Here is a 16,599-nt window from a genome sequence, read left to right on the forward strand (position 1 = left end):
TAGTGGTTAAAAGGGTTAACACTCCACTAGAATAAACTTATGTTGGACATCTATCGCGGTTGTATAATTGGTAAGAAAAATGCCTAAACAGGCTTACAAGGCCGAAAAATCTACATTTAAGATGAATGACAAGGGAAAATCCAAAACATGTTAGATTAAATGATTGTTTAAGTACTTGTAAAGAATATTCATAGACCAATATAGTACGAACTAAAGAAAAAGAAGTTCAAGACAAAAATTGTTAAAACGTTCACAGTGTTCAGAGGGGGAATATTCATATAATATTACTATTTAAATGGACACTATCTATAAAATATTTCACACATCGATAGAAAAATTTTCGAATATTAAATAACTCGACAAGGCGATGAACAGGTCTGAAGCAATACCGATTCTTTGTCCGAGTTTGGCTTTACTTAAAGTCCGTTTCAGATACATCAGGTTATTTTTTTCAAAATTTTAGATACAATTTGTCGACATGAGCATCTGATTAGACATAAGACATAAGACATAAGACATTTTATTACAATAAAGCCCTCCCTCACATGGGGTGTGTTAGTACAACATTTTTTAACAAACAATAAAAATGTGAACATATTTACATTAGAACAACATGGTAAATAAAAGTGCAATGATAGTATATATATATATACGTAGTACATATATTTGACAGGAAGTACTGACTATTGTAACATGATAAGGTCTTACATTTTTGAAAAAGGTACATTTGAATGAGTAATGAAACTCATCATCAAGTTCATTAGCATAGCAGAGATTACAATGTCTTTCAGTTATTTCAATATTTAAAAACCCTGCCAGTTTCAATGAGGAATGTATTACTAAGGCAACGGAAATTACATACATAGTTTCTTAGATAATATGGTAACACCGATAAATATTTCTCCAAACAAAAATCAGATTTGTATATTTTGTTTTAAAGACATTTTGCAGAATTCATAACATTATCATTCCAGTTAATCGTGCATTCATCACTCAAACATTTCTTAACATTCGTACTAATATTATCAGATTTAGCAATTATTTGATATTCCCACATAAAATTAAATCCACATTCATATAATGTATTTTTACTTCCTAACAACCATTTAGAGTGGTCAAAACTCTTTGAACTAAGCTTATACAATATAGAATACGGTGTATATGATTGTTTTCTATCTTACCACACATGATACGTTGCCAGAATCCAACCATTCTCGCTTTAATAAGAATATGTAATGGTATTCTACCTAATTCTGCATAAACTATACAATGAGCAATACTTTTTTTAACCTTCAAAATTGTTTTACAAATTAGCACATGCAAGTTTTCTATAATATTACAATTTTTAAAACCCCATAATTCTGAACCATATAACAAAATAGGTAGAACCATTGTATCAAATAGCTTTAATTGCATATCAATTGGTAAATTCAACTTCCTAGCCTTTCGTAAGGCTATAAACATGACTTTTCTTGCTTGCTGTACAAGATCTGCTTTGGCGTCATTAAAATTACCGTTACATGAAAATATAATACCAAGGAATTGAAAATTTGTAAAAATATTTAGGCTTTCACCATTATATTTAAAGTTCATATTATCTGTGTTAAGTCTAGATCTTGAAAATTTTACAACTTTTGTCTAAAATATATTTACTTGCATTTTCCAGGTTTGACAATATAAGTACATGGCATTTAATGAGGTTTGTAACTCTGCTGCAGATTCGACTAAAACTATCATCTGCATACAATTACAAATTTAAACGAAAATATACAGCGACTTCATTAGTATCAAGAAGACGTGCTGCAATACTCAAATAAACTAAACCATTATATAATGTGACATATATTCGACCAAGTCATTTACAGTGACTTAACTGTTAGTGTTGCTATTCAGCAATTGCAACTCATTCAAAATTTTGACCAAATTGCAATTTGTTTTATTTAAACAAATTGTTCAAATGGTTTATGTTATAGATACTGTTTATAATCTGAAACATTTGCCATCAATGGTACATTTTAACAGTTTTTGCCATAAATATACTCTTCTAACAGAGTCAACAGTTTTTCAATAGTCAAGAAATACATAATACAATTTTCAACCTCTATGTAAGAATATATCAATCAAGTATTTCAAATTACAAATATGATCTGTCGTTCTATAACCTTTACTAAACCCTGATTGTTCTTCACACAATAAAACAGAATTTTCTAAATATGTATGAAGCCTATTTTTCAAAATGCAAGTAAATAATTTACCATAACAACTTAAAATAGTAATACCAATTTCATTTGGATTACCTTTATTCCTAAATATTGGACATATATAACCTTCTGACCAACTATCAGGTAGTATACAACTGTGAAATACAATATTGAATATTCTTACAAAAACAGGCATTAACCTTATTGTAGCATATTTCAAAAATTCATTCAATATAAGATCACCGCCACATGCTTTATTATTTTTCAATGATTTGACAGTATATAATACTTCGTCTTAAGATAAATTGTTTATCCTCTAATGTAATTTGAATTATCCCCCTTCATTCACAGATCCAATATTACAAAATAGAACATTTATGATTATAGTTTCATGGGTTGAATGTAGTTCATAGAATAAAAACATAAAACACAAAGCACGATAATACATGCTCCTCTACAATAAATTGATTAACCAGCTTTAGAAAATAATGACTGAAAGCAGATAAAGTAAACGTAATTTCAATATGTACGACATCGGTACACGACGTGTCTTCCTGGAGTGTCTGTAATATGAGTAAACAATTAATGAGCCAGTGTTTTTTTTTTCACAGAACGTATCGTCCTTTTTCTACAAAAGATCAACAGAAACTACCAAGACGTAATAGATAGATAGTCAGTGTCTACTACACAAATAATACAAAATGGTATGAGTTATAGATTCCAGGTGCTGAAGTTATGTGCATTTTTATGTGCTTTACATTTTCATTTAAACATGACTTCATGCTATTGTTTTTCATTTGGTTTTATGATATCTTACTTGCTTTTTTGCCATGCCCTATCAGTTTGTTTTTTTTTTACTTTTGACATCCTTATTCTGGTTGGTCATGAGGAGAAATTCAGATGTCTGAGGTTGGGTTTTTTTCAACAATGTAGTTCTTATTTTGTTTGCTCTTTTATTTGTATTTTACTGAATTTGTACGTTATCAAAGTTGTGTGCGATCAAAGATGTATATCTATGGTGCTATCAACTACTAAAACTTTTTGTAAGTCTTTGTAAAATTTATTATCAGCTTCATCGTCTGTTCTTGGCGTCTTTGTTGGATTTATTTGGTGTATTTTTTTATTTGGTTTAGTCAATTATGTTGATTTCTTACACAAATTCGTCTACTGGATCCAAATCATTGTCAAATTTGCGTAATTTAGGTAAAGATGGTCTTTAATGTATTATTTAAGGTACATTATGGTCATATAGCTCTTCAACTGATTAGGTTCTTAAAGGAGGGACGAAAGATACCAAAGGGACAGTCAAACTCATAAATCTAAAACAAACTGACAACGCCATGGCTAAAAATGAAAAAGACAAACAAACAACAGCACACACGACACAACATAGAAAACTAAAGAATAAACAACACGAACCCCACCAAAAAACTAGGGGTGATCTCAGGTGCTCCGGAAGGGTAAGCAGATCCTGCTCCATATGTGGCACCCGTCGTGTTGCTTATGTGATAACAAATCCGGTAAATAGTCTAATTCGGTAGGTCACATTCATGAAAGGGAAGGGGATTGTAGTTACGACGTAAGGAACATATCCGATATCATTTGTGAAACGGTTATTCCATAACGGTCAACCTATTTATTCTTTGCTGCAAACTGAGAGTAAATCAAGAAATGCGACACAAAATTTATAAAGTGTTGTTTTAAATTTTCAACATTGCTGCTTTATTCATATTTCTTCCTAACATATCTTTTGCATTTTTTAAACACTGAAGTTTAAATAAAAAGACCAAAAACAAACAAGAAGGGGGAAAGACCTATTCCTGACTTTTCTAACGTCCTGACGTTGGTCTAGCAATAATGTTCATCAGATCTAACATTGCCTTTGTGCTGACATGAATTATCATTGATATTGTTATATTTATAAATTAACTGTTTACAAAATTTTGATTTTTTTGAAATACTAAGGATTTTCTACCTTAGGCATAGATTACCTTTGCTGTATGTGGCATTTTAGGAATTTTGGATCTCCATGCTCTTCAACTCCGTACTTTATTTGGCTTTTTGGATTCGAGCGTCACTGATGAGTCTTTTGTAGACGAAACGCACGTCTGGCGTATACATAAAATTTAGTCCTGGTATCTATGATGAGTTTATTTACAACCACTGGGTCGATGCCACTGGTGGTGGAGATTTATTTCCCCGAGGGTATCACAAGCCCAGTAGTCAGCAGTCTTTGTGCTAACATGAATTATCATTGATATGGTTGTATTTATAAATTAACTGTTTACAAAATTTTGAATTTTTTGAAATACTAAGGCTTTTCTACCTTAGGCATAGATTACCTTAGCTGTATTTGGCAACACTTTTAGGAATTTTGGATATCAATGTTCTTCAACTTCGTACTTTATTATTGCACTCGAGCGTCACTGATGAGTCTTTTGTAGACGCAACGCGCGTCTGGCGTATATATAAAATTTAGTCCTGGTATCTATGATGAGTTTATGTGTACCACCAATTAAGATTCAAATCTATCAAGCACAGCTGACCTTTGACATTTTTGGCTTTTCTATTTATATATATATATATATATATATGCACTTATGTTGTTTTATTTTGATCTTCAATGTTTTTTGTTTCTGGCTTTACAATTTTTTTGTCTCAAGTGTATATAATCAAGGGATAGCAAATGAACCAACTTTAATTTTTTATATAATTTTTAATTAAAATGTTTACGACTTACGTTGATTTAATGTTATAAAAGTTTTGGAAAGCTTTTATGTGAAAATTAAAATGTGTGGTAACAATGCAGGTGTGTAAAACTAAATGTATACTGACTCATAGTGTGCGTATTTACTTGTTTATGAGGGAGTTAGAATTGAAAAAGCTCCAGTAAAATTGTATATTTTTCATTATACTATTTTGGAATAGGTTTTTTTTTCACATCAGATGATCTTTGAATATTCATTTTTGTATGTTGGCGTGTGTTTTTGTTCTAGTTCAGTGTTTCCGTTTGATCCGTTGCTTTTCTCTTAAAGTTGGGGGGGTTCCCAAGGTTTCAGTCTGTAACCAGAATTTTGTTTTCGCCTAATACATTTATAGCTATTTAACAGCGGTGTACTACTAGCTGTTGCCTTTATTTAGTAGTTGTTAGTGATTGTGGCATTTGTTTGTATAAAGGATGATAAACTCATCATTTATACCAGGGTCTAAATTCTGTACGTCACACACTCGTTTTGTCCTCAAAATCCTCATCAATGACGCTCGAATAAAAACAGTTAAAAAGGCCAAATAAAGTACGATATGTTGAAGAATCGACAAGCATGTTGTGTTGAAATCAGAAAATGTTTACAACGTCCGTTGTTGAAGACGCTTTATTACCTTTAAATGTAATTGTTTTATTATGTGACATATTCTCGATAACGAGAAATAAGAAGAATTGCAAACATTTGAAATGATGTGAGGTTTTTAAGTTTCTTTAAATTAGCAGTACAACAAACTGCACGTTGATTATCGTTTACGAATCCACTACTTCTAACAATTCTCTGACTATTTATTATTATGATTTTGATTTATTAAAATTTTGCTTTAATTAATACTATGATTGTAATTTACAGAATATTTTTGCGTTTGTTATTATTATGATTTTGTTTCAATGAATGTTTTTGCGTTAGTTATATGTGGTAAATGGAAAGGTGAAGTAAACCTATAACGTTTATGGTGTTTACTTATATGCCTCATTTACAATGACAATACACGACATTTTGACAAGCTTGACGTGAAATAAACTGTTGATTGACTTTTGCTACAGATGTCTTACAACTGTTTATTTTAGATCAAAGGTTTACTTATCTTATTGAAATACACTTCTGTTTTCATTGTCAATAAATCACTATTTCCTTAAAAAATAACGGAACAAAACATAATTACAAATGCACGTTTGAACGTTTAATCAATAAAGTTGTAATTATGTTGGTATTTTTTCAGTGCATGAACTCTACCATATAGTATGTTTTTTCATTGTTATTTAACATTTCAGTTACAACCAATTAACTTGCTAGCCCACGATAAAAGTAATGTAGGGTGAGGAAAAAGCACACTGAACACTTATTAATCAATGCAACTACTTGGTGAGGTTGAGGTGAGGTTTTGGAATTTGTGTCAAATGTTCGGACTCCTTGGTGTTTTTCCATACAATACAATGTAAACTATTTTGTCCCATAACACCCATTTATTTTTTCATATAAGACGTAATAGCTCATAAAAGGTCATTTACCAAAATTTTAGAAGATTCTTAATTTTCTTTCTTTTGTTTTGAGACCTAAGTATAACAATGCAAATATTAGGTAAAATGCCGAGTCAGCCTTTTCCCGCCATATTTTAAATCTCAAATATCTCGAAAAGGAGGTCCATGACCTATCAATTTTTAGCTGATTTTTATCCTTAATTGATGCTCCACCAGCTTACAGTATCAATTTTAACTTCTTTATTTTTTAATTTTCACCTAACCTCACCTAAGTGCATCCTTAACTAAATAACTAATTATCAAATTAAAATGAATCATTCTGACATATTAAGGTATCAGTAGTAAAACAAATTACCAATCGTCATATCGATTGGTATAGACAATCTCTATCTTATATGTAAAAGAAGAAAGCAAGTTAGTCAAATAATAAACGGAAACATCTTGTGTCATATTATGACATATGTGTAATCAAAATGTGCATTTACAAACAAAATAGCTATATACAAAGCAAATAACAGTCGACGTTAACTGACAGTTGTTGGTTGGGATCGTGTTGCTTAGTATTAAGTTTTCTATGTTGTGTCTTCTGTATTATTATATGTCTGTTTGTCTTTTATTTTAAGCCATGGCGTTGTTAATTTATTTTCAATCAATGAGTTTGACTGTTCCTCGGGTATCTTTTGTCCTCTTTTACTGCATTTAAAGCTAGTATGGAGCGATGTGTGCTAAATAAGAATTGTTCAAGGCGAAGCTTTTCTTTACAAATCTTGTACAAGTAGAAGTATGCTATATGCAAAGCTAGTAGAAGCAAGGTTCATAACCACATTTAAAATAAACGGTAATGCTTACGTTTGTACTATATGACCAACAACACCAAACAATGACAAAACTCACCCAACATTCCTCTGTATGACAACGTTTCTATCAGTTACGAATAAAAGAACTATTCTTTTTACACACAGGTGAAAGAAGCGTAAATTAAATGCAAATTCACAATAACATGCTTCATTGGTTTTTCAAAATACGTGTTCATGACTACTGCACATTGTTGTTGAATTAAGTAATTATTCAATATTCAAAACATAATTATTGTAAAAGATTTCAATGACAACCGGGATAAAAATGAAAAAGACAATTTATAGGAGGGGCAACAGTTTCATTGTTTGAAATAATAATCGACACCAATGTATTCACTTTGCCATGTCATTAATTTGCAACTGATCAGGAATGTTAACCTCTATTAAACGATCATATATGCAACTACAAAGTATTGTTTTGCTCGTTGTCGAAGGCCGTAGAATTACCTGTAGTTGTTTACATCTTCTTGTTTGGTCTCATTTTGGGAATTATATCACATTTTTTATTTTACTTGGATATTGACTTCCTGCTAGATGTCCTGATTCTCAATTACGATTTTGCATATTTTTAAATTCATTTTCGATAAAGCTTTTTTTTTCTTTCTTTTTTTGCTTCAGAATACTTTTTAACCTAATAATTGAATCATCATAAGATAATATTCTATGTACGTAATAATAATTGACACACAATCGTTTATGTAACGCCATAGCTGTGAGTTATTTCAATTGTTATAAATATTCATTAAAATGTTAAGGTCGAAGTATGGAATGAATTATAATTTACTTCAAAGACTTTTGTTTTGATATATACAATATAAGTTAGTTGAATATATCGAGCACCATGCACGTGTAGGAACCATGTTAATATATATACATTACGGTTTTGTTCATATGTAGACAGATCTTGAGACAAACATTGTAATTGGGTTGTGCATATACCTTTTTGAGAATTCCGAACATACCGAATTTGCTGTTACATTCTGTTTTCCTATCGCTACTTTTATCAGACAAAATTACAAATATTAGATTAAAAAAAAATGATAATTAAATAGCATCACATTAGCCAAGCTCTAATTTTTTTCACACAAAATACCTCTCAGCAGAATGTTAAATTACACACATATACAATCAGTAAAAAAACACTTTTAGCAAAAGTCAAACTTTTCTTTGGAAAATAGATGAAAGAAAAAGTAATCCTACCTATAATAGTCATTGCTAAATCCGACATACATTTTTGTAAGTAAATACATAAATATGTACAAAACTTTGAAAGTGAGAAGACAAAATGTCATATTGATTAAGATGATCTTTGAGTACAGATTCTCATACTTAATAAGATCAAAAACAATTCACGTACGTATTTTTGTTATCGTATTCTCATATTATTGTACATTGTCTTATCTCTTGAATACGCAAAAAGCCCTTTGAAATCTTAATTCAGAATAAATGGTCGAGATATTGGTAAATGCCTTAAATAAATAATGTGCAACCAAAAAGCAAAATTTAAATGCATTTTATGACGATAAAGCTTGTTGAGGTGAAATGAATATGAACCTTGCTTTGAACTAGAACAACACACAGAGTCGGATTTTAACCCCAAGTTAAAAATACTGAACTCCGAGAAAATTTCAAAAAGGAAAGTCCGTAATCAAATTGCAAAATCAAAAGCTCAAACACTTCAATAGAATGTATAACAACTGTCATATTCCTGACTTGATACAAGCATTTTCTTATGTCATAAAGGTACTCTGCTTTGCTTTTGCACCTAAATTCATTTGTAAAGGTTTCCTAAACCTAGTTATTGATTCTTTGGACATACCATAAAGTTCGGTATATTTTATATTCTCTTATCACTCAATTACTAGTAGAAGCATTACAAAATAACCAAAAAAAAAGAAGATTGAAAAATGAAATATTTTTAAGTTGAAATAATTATCTTTTTGCTTTTTGTTTTGGTTTTATCATGCATGATTGATAAAATTTTTATCCGACTAACTTCTCTAAAAGTTTCAAAGCTTAACAAAAATCACAAATTCAGTTAAAGTCTCCAAAAAAAAACATGCCCTTCAGCTTCCTACCATATGTCAATATTTATTGAGAAGATATCTTAACACTGCACCTTTATGGTAGATGTCTGGATAACCCCTGAATAGTAATATGAAACGCTCACATGATCCATAGTGTATGCACACAGACACTTAAGGAAAGGGATGAGGAAAGGCTCTAGCTTTAAAATATGCAGTAATTGTTATAAATAGTGAGTCATTCAGAACATCTATTATTTGCCAATTCTAACATAAAACGTTCAATAAGCAACTGATTTTAACTTTTAGGTTATGTTTAATATGATTCATTAATATAAGTTATACACATGAATAATTTATAATTTTTGGTTTTTCAATATTTCTATTAAATAGTTTAATTTATGCATGTATGGGAAATCTTTTAAAATACCATGAATGTTATGAAAAAGTATATTATAGTCATTCGAGTAATTACACATGATTTTTAGAACATACAAATAAGATAATAGTATCATAGCAAAACAAAGGTACAACGGGACGATGCAAGAAATAAAAAATAATGTGGGCATATAAAAAAATACTCTGGTAGAAAAATTGACATTTCATGAAATAGGTTTCGAACATCTTGACACAATACTTCGTCGTCATAAAACTTAAAGTCCACCATGATCATGATCACAAGCGGTAGACACGATCCTCTGTTTCATTAAGAAAAGTGTATATTTATTAGTTGTTGTTTGCGGTGAACGACTGTTAGCTAAGTGCGAGTACTCTCGGATCTGTTCCTAGTGTCTTTTTGTTGTTGGGATGTACCCGGTCACGTCCACTTGTATCTTTGTCCATCTGATGAATTAAGACTTTTTCGACTGATTTTTTTTAGTTTGTTTTTATTTTGTACTCTTATACCACTGTCCAAGGTTAGGGGAGTGTTGGGATCCCGCTAACATTTTTAACCCCGCAACATTATGTATGAGTGTGTCTGTCCCAAGTCAGAAGCCTGTAATTCAGTTGTTCTCGTATGTTTATATGTTACATACTTGTTTTTCGTTCATTTTTTTATATCAATAAGGCCGTTAGTTTTCTCGTTTAGATTGTTTTACATTATCATTTCGGGGACTTTCATAGCCAACTATGCGGTATGGGCTTTGCTCATTGGTGAAGGCCGAACGATGACCTATAGTTGTTATGTCATTTTAGTCTTTTGTGGAGAGTTGTCTCGTTTGGCAATCATACCACATCTTCGTTTTTTTTTATATTTAAGAAACGAGCTGCTCATTTTTTTAAAAAAAAAAAAAAAAGAAAAAAAATTGAAACTACATTGCTTAAACCACATAAATGTAAGATTAAAGGGAATACATGACTGATTTGTGGGATTAAAAAAAGTTTTAATCGAATCGGCCACTTGCGAACTTTTTACTATCCCGACTGTTTGTCATCATTCGAAACTAACATGGTTTTTACATTTCAGATACAATGTCTTTCTTCCTTTAAGTTGATTGTGATTCTTTTAATTGATAAAAATACGATAACTGTTGGAGAATATCATTTTCAAAGCTTTCATTTTACCCTAACGTTTAATTTATTTATATCTAATTTTGATTTGTCTTCATAGTACAATTTATCTGTTATATATTTTACCAAAACGAAAACAGTTATCTAATTTTTAATACATTCTTCAAAAGAATTTGCCCAATTGAGACAATCTTGGCCTGAATCATTTTTAGGTTTATGACAGTAGGTATCTTTTTTTCCATTGTCTAACCATTGTGACTGTCATTTATTAAACTAGAGATATAACAAAGATCAAATAAACCAAAATAAGTCCAATAAATCCCATATCATTTCATATTTCATATTTAAACGAGGTTGCAAATTAATACATGAAACATCCTGTAAAGGTTAATCAGACTTTGAGTAATGCATTTATTACCCCTGAAGAATGACAGTCCCTAAAAACTGTAATGCAGGAATATACAATTTCTTCAAAATAATCTTGAAAAAATATGAAAATGAATAAGAAGCCAGTTCTTACTATGATTCATTGCAGCTAGCCACGTCTATCAAGAGGTGTTATTTAGCAAGCAATACAAGATGAGTAGTACCTGATTCTTTGAGACATAATAATGAATTGTGTTTTATTATTTTATTACACAAACACCAAACTGATATATAAAACAGGGTAGGAATTCATTGTCTGAGATTGACTGGTACCAACGATCGTTGTGATTGCCCCCATCGTTGCCTCCATGGTTGTAAGCTACCAGTTCTTTGATTCGATAATGGCCGTCGTCGTCTTGAATTTGGATTTTGTCGCCTTCTTTTCCCACGTGTTTCATTGATTGGAATCGTCCGTGATCTACTAACTAATAATGGGACCATCCCTGGTGATCTTTGTGCAGCTCTTATTGGTGCTGCAAGCAATGCTCTTACTAATGGTTTAAATCGTTGTGTGAAGTTAAACTGTTTGCGAGATTTTGTTTCTGTCACTGTATCTATTAGTTGGCCATGCATATTCAAAAACGATGCTGTTTCCTTAATATTTTTTTCTGTTAGCTTATTAAGAGATAATGAAGGAAGCAGTATATTACTCACCCAGGGAAGTAGAGCGTTTGATTGAATTGAGTTTGGTCGATTTATTCTAGGAATTGAAATAGCAGGTAACTGTACCCTAGCATTCTTTGATTTTTTTGCTTTAACTATTGCAACCGGCAAATAATGTGCCGTGAGCTCCAGAGTTGGAAGACTATTTATGTCAATCGGAAACTTATCTTGTAAAAGTGGGCCTTGTGTAACTGTGTTTTTACTTGAAATTACCCCAGGATAATCCCTACCATCAAAATACGTTTGTCGAATTGGTTTAGGTAATTGAATTGGAGGTGAAATGAAATCACTAGAAACAGTTTCTTTTGGTTTACTTTCAAATGATATTAAGCCATGATTGTTATTTCCAATTTCTGAACCAGTGAAGTAGTCAAGAATGTTATGATGGTTGTTTATGCCATGCCGAAGTCCAAATTTATCAGACGATTTTGAAGGAAAAGTAAGTGATGTTTGGGGGGACGCAATATTATCCGTAGAAAACATGTGGAATATTGGTTCCTTTATTTTAGTCGGTAAGTAGTCCGTTGCTGGAAGTTTGTTTACAAACTGTTTGTAATCCTGTAGTAATCCATATTCGTTTTTACTTTGAGAGCCATAATTATTTGATGAACCATAATCACTATGTATGGTTTCCACTCCTGCGCTCGGCCTCAAGTCATTCATTGTTTTTAGAAAATTGCTAGCAGAAGAAGAGAGATAATGTGAACCAACAGGTCTTTTCAAATCAGTGTTAAAAAGACTAAAATCCAACGACTCGGGTTTAGAATATGCTTGAAGAGAATGTAACCCCCGTACTTCACTTATTGATTCTTCACCAGTTGCCTTTTGTGTCCTTTGTTTTGGTTTATCGTCCGTTATCATTTCCTGTAATGGGTGTAAACCTTGTGTGATCATATCTATTATTTGTTTTTCTTGCGCAGCTCTATCAATTTTCTTAGTTTCCATAAAAGGCTTTTTATTAATTTGTTTAACAAGCTCTTGTGAAGGTGAAAGTCCAAATGGAGTTTTCGTCTGTTTGTCATGAAATTCTATTTGTTTTTTTCTCGCCTCTTGTAATTCTTGAATCCATTTTCGTTTTTCAAATCTTTCTCTCCAGTTGTTTTTTCTATTAGGATTTAAATCGCTATTATATAATGTGTTATCCAATGGTTGCATCAATTCGTTATTTCTCTCGGACTGAATTGCTGGAAAGTTATGCTTTGTGTTATCGGCTAGGTTGAAAAGATTATCAATCATACTAACTTCTGGTAATCCAAACTGTTTTACATTTTGAGGATCAATTCTTGGCTTAGATCGTGTATTGGTGGAAAATTCCTCCGAGTGAACTACTTTAGATTCAACTTGTCCTATTGTTGATTTTAATTCTGTTGTATGAGTTGTTATTGTATTCTTCTCATGTGCAATTAACCTGGCTGGTCGTATAAAGGCTGCAACACCAGGAGCATATATAACCTGGTCATCACTGTCTGCTTCATTACCAAACAAATTATATATAGTATGTGCGTAGTCATCACTTACTTTGTTACTTTGATGCTGTTTTGAAGGTTGGAAAACGTCAGGAAGTTCAAATAATACATGTTGTCCTTTCGAGTCTCCGAAAAAATTACGTTGTATCTGTCCATTTGCGTTGAAGATTAACAATAGAATGACATGTGCAAATATTAACTTCATCTCTTCCTATTCTGAAATAATCATTACATACATAAGAAACCATCTTAACGATCATTTGAAAATAATTCTGCTGCTAAGCGATCGGAAATGTATTCTAAAAGATAATTTCATGATTTACAAATTTAAATGTAGAAAATATTGTGCTCACGAACACAATTATATATTGTATGTATAAAGTAATAGTTAGAGCTTTCAGTAGTGGATTACAGAAATGAATAAAAACAGTGACATGTTCAAATCTAAATGCGTTTAAATTCAATGTAAATTATACTGCTGTAAATGATTCAATTAAAGTTTAAACCAAATGCGAATAAAAATAAAGATCAAAAGTGCACTTGTGCGTTGAATGATTGTTTAGTCAGGGAAACACGCTGCTTAATTACTAGTAAATTGGGCTTTGAACTAGTTTTTCGCAAATGCAGACACTGTTAGATCAGTATATTGTGTCTTTTTTTTTCTGTGACTTAATACAAATGTAAAGAGATCATACCTTTCCAGTTTGTTTGTTTTTCAATACACTTTGGTGTAAAACCACTGCCCCAGGTTAGCCCTTACAAACGTGTTTAATCCTTGAACATTCTGTGTGTGCCTGTAACAAGCAAATAAGAATAAAAATCAAACACCAGATGAGATAACACAGGGAATCTAAGATTTAGTACCATGAATATTAAACAAAGGTAACAGGTGAGTCCTCTATAATGTAAAATTAAAAATTTGCAAAAACTTAAAAGCAGAGATACATATTTAACTAACACATAGGACAGAAAAATTTATGGTGCATACTATCAGTGGAAACAAATTTCTAATTCTGTAATTTGCAGTTAAAAAAATATTTATTATCTTGTAGTTGTGTTCTAAATTGTATACAGCGTAATTTTATATAAAAACATGTTAAACAAAAAGACTATTTACTTCAGGAGCAATAGCCTTGGTAAACAAACAAAACATAGAAAAAAAAAAAGAAGATGCGGTATAATTGCCAATAAGACAACTCTCCACGACAACCCAAATGACACATAAATTAACAACTAACAGCCTTCAACAATGAGCAAAGTCCATGCCGCATAGTCAGCTATAAGAGGCTCCGAAATGACAAATATAAAACAATTCAAAAGAGAAAACTAACGACCTAATGTATGTACAAAATATTAAACGACCAATTAATATGTTACACAGCAACAAACAACAACAGCTGAATAACATGCTCCTGGCTTTGGACAGGCACACACAGAATGTGGCTGGGTTAAACTCTTTTGAATGCGCAAGCACCCCCCCCCCCTCCTAACATAAGACGTTGTGTAACAGTACGATATACGGTTAATAAACTATAATAAGGGTTAACTCGTTAGAATAAATGCATTTTTCAGCTTGCTGTTTTAGTTCGGTATGACTATATTTTATTTATATTTTGTCAAATAATACAGAGCATACAAAACGTAAAATTCTTATCAATTAAAATGCAGGGATATTTGTCTATTGTGTACAATAATTGTTTTTCCCTAAATAAGAAACAAAATCTATCAAAGAAATAACCAAAATGTTTGATAGATAACAAACTCAATTAACAATAAAATAAAAATAAATATTGACTTACTTTCCTAAATATAAGTGTTTTTGAAAACCACAACCATATACTATTTTAAACATTACTTTTATTTTTAAACGTTCAACAGTGTCAGAACTTTACGAGAATACAAACGGTTATGTAAGGTGGGTGTCACTAAATAAACGTCAATGTTGTGTATTTTACTGTTTTACTACCAGTTAAAGTCAATGCATTATATGAAAATACGTTCAAACGTGTATGTTATTGCAAACACTGTCTTAAATTAATTAATTTGTTTATATAACTGTCACGCTAGTTGCATGAACTGCTTTTCATAAATGTCTGAATTAAAAGGGCGATAATCGGGGGTCTAAAAGCTCTATATCGTTAAAACATCAACCATATTTAAACGAATGTATGTTCAATACGTCATTAACCTTTCAAGAAAAAACACCATTAATTATAGGTAGTGCTGTAATCGGAATAAAGTAAATATCAGATTAATTGATGAAATTGTTCTTAGTTAATATTTAAAGAAAATGACAAAAACTGTAACTGTGGGCGTTTCTTTTCTGATATTAAAACACGGAAGTGCAAAACCGTAATTGCCTTACCTGTTAAGTGTAAAAGACCAAAACCTGCTTGCAGCCTTCATGACAGTGAGCTAGGTGACATTGCTGTCATGTGTTACTAACAATTTTTACATTTAACATTTAGTGTTTATTTGATCGATCGTTTCAAATGAAATATCATAATAATGATTATTATTTACAATGTTAACAAATTTATTACTCACTTACGATTTTTGTGTATTGAAATGAGGAATACCTTTCTGTTATTTTTTTTTTTTTTATCTAAATAGTTCACTTTGTTCAGCTTGAAATAATTTTCGTTTGTTGGGATGAAGATGATGTGCTCAGTTAATATGCTCAACTACAAAATTATAATAGTTTGATAAACTGTACGTATTTACAACAATTGCTTTTGTGCAACCGTGCACCAATTGGATAGACGTATATAATATCCGTATCACTGTTTGAATCATATGATTCGTCATTTTTTTTCATTTATACAGCTTTGAAATCTTAAAGATACAGTGAAGGGAATGGTTTTTTTTTTTTGGTTTTTTTTTAAATCTGAAGATTATACTTTACATAAGTTGGTTTTTTTTTTATTGAACATACTCTATGATTTATGAAATTGACAAATTAGTTTATTTTTATTCGTCTTCGTGTGTTAAATTGTTTGTGAATTTCGAACAGCGGTATACTACTGTTGCCTTTATTTATGTAATAAAATGTGGATTTGGCGTTTCATTAGGTTAATAAAATCTGGCTTACCTCTTTAATTTATAGTTATAATGGTGGAACTAAGAGGAACAAAATAAACAATACACTCATGTTTGCTACCCAAAAATAATGTAAAAGTTATTTGTTTTGATATACAATTTTAACAC

The 16,599-nt window shown here is 31.0% G+C and overlaps 1 long non-coding RNA gene across 1 annotated transcript; it reads right to left on the reverse strand.

Moving 5' to 3' along the window:
- Positions 1-11,453: 11,453 nt before the first annotated feature.
- Positions 11,454-15,861, reverse strand: LOC143062402 (uncharacterized). The gene is made up of 3 exons (XR_012974736.1): positions 15,758-15,861; positions 14,088-14,186; positions 11,454-13,608 (listed from the first exon to the last, which is right to left on the reverse strand). It is a non-coding gene; the product is annotated as an uncharacterized LOC143062402 (long non-coding RNA).
- Positions 15,862-16,599: the final 738 nt, after the last annotated feature.

This window comes from Mytilus galloprovincialis, chromosome 2 (genome assembly GCF_965363235.1).
Source record: "Mytilus galloprovincialis chromosome 2, xbMytGall1.hap1.1, whole genome shotgun sequence".
Classification (NCBI taxonomy): Eukaryota; Metazoa; Mollusca; class Bivalvia; order Mytilida; family Mytilidae; genus Mytilus; species Mytilus galloprovincialis.